Genomic DNA, 7,882 nt, shown 5'->3' with positions numbered 1-7,882 from the left:
AAAATTCATTTATATTTGAAAATATTTATCAAAAGAAAAGTTTAATAATAGCATAGCAGTTAATATTTAAAATAAAGAAATAAAAAAAAATAAAGAAAAAAAAAAAAAATAGAGTTTTCTTATTTGAAACGCCTTGTGATCTTCAACCAATTTTGGGCTTCAATATAATTACCGGGAGTAAGCGCTATAGCTTGTTTCCAATACTCAGCGGCTTGATTGAACCAAGCCTCCGCAATTTCAGAATCTCCCTGTCGAATGGCCTGTTCTCCCCGGTCGGAATAGGCAGGTAAATTCCTTCCCTTAGAACCGTACTTGAGAGTTTCCTACCTCATACGGCTCAACAGTCAATTCTTTTGCTGTCCCATATTTAAAAAAATTTATCATATCTAATCTAATTGAATGAAATTTTTCATAGATCTAGCCCATTTTTTTTTCTCGAGTTAAGCAAAAGCGGTTAATTATATAAGTTTCAAACTTCAATTTTGCTGAATAATTAAATAAGTTTTATCTTTTCTCCCACCTTCAGAAGAATAAAGCATAGGCATTCCACCCACTATCGTTACAATTTTCTGAAAGATAACTATCTCGGTTTCATCTAGAAATTTATATAGAATCCTTGAAAAAGACTTTCCTTCATAAGAAAGAAAAGACTTACTGTCTTTGGGATCTGATGCTACACCGCTGCTCAATATTGTAGGGGATCCACCCTATTACATAAGTGGATTCCTTCATTTTGATCTTATATCATGATATAAGTAAGCAGTTTTTATTGTATCGGCCAAAAACCTGACTAATTGATCTTTACGGTGCTTCTTCTATCAATTAGATCCTTTATCCATAGAATAAAGTATCTAGGCATACCTATTTCTTCATATTTCTGCTTCTATGAAGTTTCTTTCTTTGCTACAGCTGATACAAATCGTTAGTTTGGACAATACATATGTAGAAAGCCTATTTTTTTTAGTATTTATTAGCGAATTTTCTCTTTTTTTTCTTTCTATAGTGGAGATAGTCGCACGTAATGACAGATCACAGCCATATTATTAAAAGCTTGTGGTAAGAACGGGTTTCGTTCTAGTGCCCGAAAATAATATTCCAAAGCTTTTGTATGTTCTCCGTTCCTTGTGTGGATAAGACCTATGTTATAGAGTATATAACTTCGATCATAGGGATCGATTTCTAGTCGCATAGCTTCATAATAATTCTGTAGAGCTTCCGCATAATTTCCTTCGGATTGAGCCGACATCCGTTACGGTCGTTCGTTATTCCATTGAAAGAATCTCCGTTCCAGAACCGTACGTGAGATTTTCATCTCATACGGCTCCCCCTTTATCTGATGCGCATAATGAGATGAGAATAATACATGAAATCAAAAAACATTGAAATACTCTCATTATGAACTCATGGGACTAGCGTTTTTACAAAAAATCTCTAGCCAACCTTCCTGTAAAAGATCTTTTCTTAACATCAAGCATGGTTTACTAGATAAAAATAAAAATGGTAACTCTAACAATTTCTTTGTCCTCAACGCCTCTAAATTTCCAGGAATTAGTCACTTCAACAGTCTTCGATGGTTATACAGGTATCCAAAATACAAACGAGATGGATGTTTGTTGTCCCAACCATTTTTCTAAGTTCCGATCCCGATAAGGAAAAGGTATAATTTATAACAAAGTTTTCGTGTTGTTGATTCCTAGGTGTAGTGCTTCTTCCCCTCTGCTACCTATTTTTACTAGTGAATATTTTTACTAGTGGAGTAGGGTTGACTTAATCCATAGGTTACACCTTTCGCTTAATACTAGAATCGACAATTCTAGCATCTAAGGTTACATTAATCGGGGATACACGACAGAAGGAATTTTTTGATTTTCAAATTGCACCTCCAAGAAGCGTAGATTTATTTCAATTATTGTTTTCTTTCTATCCCGAATACTGTGTCTTTCTACTAAGACGGAGAGCGGTAAAGAAAATTGAAAAAAAAAAAAATCAAATCGCACCATCTCTGTAATAGGTGAATGCCTCTTTTTCCCCGGAAGTTGTCGGAATTATTCGTAATAAGATATTGGCTACAATTGAAAAGGTCTTATCGATAAAATTTCCATTTATCCCACCAGATCTAGGCATCGGTAACAACCCCATTCTATAATTTCTTTTAATTACCTCTCGTGAGAAAATGATCCCACAAACAAAGGAATTGCATAGTACGAAATAACATAAAAACGGATTCATTAAAAAATCCCACTCGATATTAAAATTGTTTCTTTTTGATTTCACAGGAATCAATAAAAGAGAAGAAATATTTCAATCCGGTTAAATTTCATCCAAATGTAGTAGGATCAGAATGAAGAGAACTATTCTGATTTCAGCGAAGTTGAAGAAAAAAAGAATTTTATTTATCTGACTGGGGTAATTCTAGAAGTTTTTTGATTGAATTATGATACAAAAAAGAGCAAAAAGAATCGAATAATCATTCTATGATTCATAACTTGTGACTAGATATATGTATGGGATAAACAGTTGTTGGTGAAAAATCGAAAACTGTAAAAGTCGAATTTTTAGAAAAAAGGAATCATAGTTTAAAAAACTAAATAGAATCATGAGCTAAAAGTATCCATTAAACATAGTTAAAAAAAAATTATTTGTATAGTTAGAATTGGTTGGACGTGCCTATCAAAAAAAAAATTGAATATTAATGACTCACTATTAACTCGGTTTCTGGGCCATAATCATTCTGTAGGAGAGATGGCCGAGTGGTTGAAGGCGTAGCATTGGAACTGCTATGTAGGCTTTTGTTTACCGAGGGTTCGAATCCCTCTCTTTCCGTACTAATTCAACAATGTTACTGACCACAATGTATCAAATCAAATAACAATCGATACTATTATTCCAACGGTTAGACCTTTATGGATTCTTTATTTCGAATTTTTGTGGTACGGAAACGAAAAGACTGGAAAGAATGCACAAGAGATGAAAATCCCCCTACCGATCAATGATAGATGAATGATAGAAAAATTTCCGGATCAAAACCTTACTTTCCTTCGGTCTCTTTACTTAGACTTCGGCGAAGGGGAGGACGAAATTGTCCGAACCCTTGTTTTTTAGTTAGGTTTAAGTCTGACGAGAATAATATTCTACAACGAGCAATTCATTTATTTTTAAACTGACCCATTTACTATCTATTATTTGATTGACTAATCCTTTATATTGCAATGGCTGAAGAGTCAAATGTTTTGGCAATTCCTGAGGGGGGGATGAATCAAGATAATTTTGAATCAGTGTTCTCGATTTTTTTTCATCTTTTGCTGTAATAATATCTCGGGGTTTGCACCGATAACTTGGTATATCCACTATAGAACCATTAACTAAAATATGTCTATGATTAACTAATTGTCGGGCTTGAGGAATAGTCGAAGCCATACCCAATCGAAAAAGGATGTTATCCAAACGCATTTCAAGTAATTGTAGTAAAACTTGACCCGTTGATCCTTTGGCTTTTCCGGCGATACGAACGTATTTAAGTAATTGTCGTTCTGTAAGACCATAATGAAAACGCAATTTTTGTTTTTCTTCTAAACGAATACGATATTGAGATTTTTTACCGGAACGCGATTGGTTTTTAAGATCGTTTCCGGTTTTGGGCCTTTTACTAGTTAGTCCCGGTAAAGCCCCCAGACGGCGTATTTTTTTGAAACGAGGCCCTCTGTAACGCGACATAAAGACTCCTTATTTTATTTTATTTAAATTTCATAAACATTTTATTTTATTTAAATTTCATAAACTTAAATGAAAACTAAATGATAAATATTATAAATGAAGTGAAATCCAGTAAAGTATTGTACTACAAAACAAAGAATAATTAGATAACTTGGATCAATATCCGGATCCTATTGTATATGTAAATGATATAAAAAAGTAAGAGTTCCTTTCTTGATTTGTTCTACAGAAATAGAACCCCTCCTTTAGTCATAAAGGTAAGTAAGTTCCTACGACATCATAGATCGGTGACCTTTGAAAAAGGGTAAGAAGTCGTTTCTTTATTTATTTGATTTATCAATTATGTCAAAAATAAAATCAATAGAGAAAAGCCGGCTATCGGAATCGAACCGATGACCATCGCATTACAAATGCGATGCTCTAACCTCTGAGCTAAGCGGGCTCACATAACAGAAATGTTACATGCATAGTAATTTACTAAATTACTGGGATCTTAGCTATTCCTAATTAATATGAATATAGAATCTAATTTCATTTCAAATAAATATTCAATATTGGAATTGTTCTATTATAGAACATAATAATTAATATAACGATTAATAGAATATAGCGATAGAAAATTTTGATCTATTTATCAAATGGATGTGTATCAATAATTAATGTGTTAATCTTAATTGCATTTAATGCAATTGAGATGATAATGAAGCGTTTCTATGTTTTCATTCTGAAAGGTGGAAGATAAGACGAACAAGGGAATCGACCGTTTAAGTATTAAATTTTTTACTAAAAAAATAATAGAAAGAGGGGCAAATATATATGTTCATATATCTATCTATATTGATATATATTGAATTGCAGATACAGAAATGATAGAATCATTTTGGATCGGAACAAATATGGGTCTCCGATAGAGAAGAGAGAGATGAAAGAAGATAGACAAGAAATCCAATAGGAGGAAACACTTTTCAATAGAGGAATCGGTATTCTAATGACTTGAGTGGTTCCAGTATAATACAAATGAAAGAAAACGGGGAAGGACATCATAATGCGATACTAATCTTAAAAGAGGGGGATATGGCGAAATCGGTAGACGCTACGGACTTAATTAGATTGAGCCTTGGTATGGAAACCTACTAAGTGATAACTTTCAAATTCAGAGAAACCCTGGAATTAAAAATGGGCAATCCTGAGCCAAATCCTTTTTTCCGAAAAAAAAGGGTAGGTGCAGAGACTCAATGGAAGCTGTTCTAACAAATGGAGTTGACGACGTTGCGTTAGTAAAGGAATGAATCCTTCCATCGAAACTCCAGAAACGATGAAAGATAAACGTATTACGTACTGAAATACTATATTGATTAATGACAACTCGAATCTCTATTTTTTATATTTCTATAATTTTTTATATTTATATTTATATATATATATAAAATTATATATAAAAATGAACGAATTGTTATGAATCGATTCCAAGATCTACAAGTTGAAAAAATAATCGAATATTCATTGATCAAATCATTTACTCCATCATAGTCTGATAGATCTTTTGAAGAATTGATTAATCAGATCGAATAGAATAAAGATAGAGTCCCATTCTACATGTCAATAACGACAAAAATGAAATTTATAGTAAGAGGAAAATCCGTCGACTTTTAAAATCGTGAGGGTTCAAGTCCCTCTATCCCCAAAACCCTAAAAAGGCCCGTTGGCCTCTTTAATTATTTATCCGTTCATTAGCAATTCAGACTTTGTTATGTTTCTCATTCATTCGACTCTTTCACAAGCGTATTTGAGCGGAAATTTGATTTCTTATCACAAGGCTTGTGGTATATATTCTATATGATAGACGTACAAACGAACATCCTTGCGCAAGTAATCTGTGAAATTTGAATGATTAACTGTCTACTGTACTGAAACTTCGAAAGGCTTATCCAAGCCCTGAAATTTCGTATATCTTCAAAAAGAAGACTTTGGAATACCTTTTTTCTTATTTACAATTGACATAGACCAAAGTCATCTATTAAAATAAGGATAATGTGTCGGAAATGGCCGGGATAGCTCAGTTGGTAGAGCAGAGGACTGAAAATCCTCGTGTCACCAGTTCAAATCTGGTTCTTGGCACATCATGAATTTGTATGAGTATCTATTCTACGGATTCATTAATAATATAGATCATGAAAAATACTGATACATGATGATGTCTGGAAATCTACCCTTTAACTAAACTATATATATTTTTTACTCTATTTATAGATGTCGAAAATAGACAAGTAAAGATAAAGAGGATATTTATAGAAATATGTAAAGGATGTATATAGATATGTAAAAGAAAAGAATTTTCTTTTGTTTCCTCTTCTTTTTTATTTGTTCATACTCTGTCTCCTGGCGTTCAATTCCTATTTTATACATATTTGAAAGTTTCAATTAGTTCCTTATAAGACCCAAAAGTCTAGTCTAGGGGAGTTGAAAGGCGGGAATGGCCAAGATTCATCTCAGATACAGTACAAATAGAATCCGATTCTCTTTTCATATTATATTTCTTCATTTCACCCTATGTGACTTTTTAAAGCACATCTATAAGTCATATGCGTGATACATAGTTCATAATGCAGAACTCATTTAGTTCATCCTATTAGCTTGTGGCTCATCCAAAATAAGTATCTTACAAATTGGATAATCTCACCAAATCTCTAATTGTATTTTTTTTAATCAATAATAATAAGATGAATGAGACTTCAATTACTATGCTATATCTATAAGAGAACGTAAAAATGTATTTGAATATCTTGAGTTGTCGAAGTGAAGATTAGTTTCGTATTATTTAATGAGCATCTTGTATTTCATAAAAATTGGGGGCAATATAATCCTTACGTAAGGGCCATCCTACCCAACTTTCAGGCATTAAGATACGCTTTAGACGTGGATGATTATCATAAGAAATTCCCAACATATCATAAGATTCCCTTTCTGGAAAATCCGCACTTTTCCAAACCCAGAAAACAGACGGAATTTTAGGATTTATCCTTGCGGCAAATACTTTTATGCATACCTCTTCCGGTTGATCTATACCATACTCGATTCTCGTAAGATGATACACACTAGCTAACAGTCCGCCTGGTGCTACATCATAAGCACATTGGGAACGTAGATAATTGTAACCATATACATATAAAATGACTGCAATGGAATGCCATTCCTCGGGCTTTATTTGTAAAGTCTCTATTCCTTGGTAATCGAAACCCAAAGATCTATGAACCAGTCCATGTTTGACTAGCCAAGAAGACAAATTACCCTGCATCTTCTCCCCCCCCCATTTTTTTATTTTTATTTGTATAAGTATTTCCCATTTACAATGAAAAATTGATGAAGATTCACTCGTTCTTTGCTTTGTTATTCTGTACAAAAAAAGTATACGGCCTAATTTACTAATTCGTAGGAAGAGACTGCACTTTTGTATTTGAAAAAAGTTTCAGGAGGGATGATCTCTGAAGTAGATGATGGTTGATAGAGTAATCCTTGATCGTAATTTCCAGTATTAGTACTTGGGCCAACATGAAATTTGTGATTGGTAGTAAAACACCGATTTTCCTCTTGAGACTTAATTCGATCTTCATAGATTTCTCGAGATATTTTCTTACGAAGTTTTGTTATAGCATCTATAACAGCCTCGGGTTTAGGCGGACAACCCGGCAAATACACATCGACAGGAATTAACTTATCGACTCCCCGAACAGTACTATAAGAATCGGTACTGAACATCCCTCCTGTAATTGTACATGCTCCCATAGCAATAACATATTTTGGTTCAGGCATTTGCTCATATAATCTTACTAAAGAAGGAGCCATTTTCATTGTTACCGTACCCGCTGTTAAAATTAAGTCTGCCTGTCTAGGACTAGATCTTGGTACCAGTCCATAACGATCAAAGTCGAATCGTGAACCTATTAATGAAGCGAATTCAATGAAGCAACAACTGGTACCATAGAGAAGCGGCCATAAACTGGAGAGTCTTGACCAATTTGAAAGATCATTTGATGTAGTTGAAATAACTGAAGTTTGGGTTGTTCGATCAAGTAAGGGAAACTCGATGGAATTCATAACTGTCTCAATGTTTTTTTTAATTGTCTGAATATTCAAAAACTAAGACCATTCCAATGCTCCTTTTCGCCAT

The 7,882-nt window shown here is 33.4% G+C and overlaps 3 non-coding genes across 3 annotated transcripts; 2 read left to right on the top strand and 1 right to left on the bottom strand.

Moving 5' to 3' along the window:
* The first annotated feature begins 2,736 nt into the window (after positions 1–2,736).
* Positions 2,737–2,823, top strand: TRNAS-GGA (transfer RNA serine (anticodon GGA)). Its single transcript has one exon. It is a non-coding gene; the product is annotated as a tRNA-Ser (tRNA).
* Positions 2,824–4,083: 1,260 nt separating this feature from the next.
* Positions 4,084–4,156, bottom strand: TRNAT-UGU (transfer RNA threonine (anticodon UGU)). The gene has a single exon. It is a non-coding gene; the product is annotated as a tRNA-Thr (tRNA).
* Positions 4,157–5,759: 1,603 nt separating this feature from the next.
* Positions 5,760–5,832, top strand: TRNAF-GAA (transfer RNA phenylalanine (anticodon GAA)). Its single transcript has one exon. It is a non-coding gene; the product is annotated as a tRNA-Phe (tRNA).
* The last annotated feature ends 2,050 nt before the right edge of the window (positions 5,833–7,882 follow it).

The sequence above is a fragment of the Cucumis melo genome, unplaced genomic scaffold (assembly GCF_025177605.1).
Source record: "Cucumis melo cultivar AY unplaced genomic scaffold, USDA_Cmelo_AY_1.0 utg000792l, whole genome shotgun sequence".
NCBI classification, from domain to species: Eukaryota; Viridiplantae; Streptophyta; class Magnoliopsida; order Cucurbitales; family Cucurbitaceae; genus Cucumis; species Cucumis melo.
The sequence above is the reverse complement of the archived record's forward strand: the minus strand, read 5'-3'. Positions and strand labels throughout refer to the sequence as shown.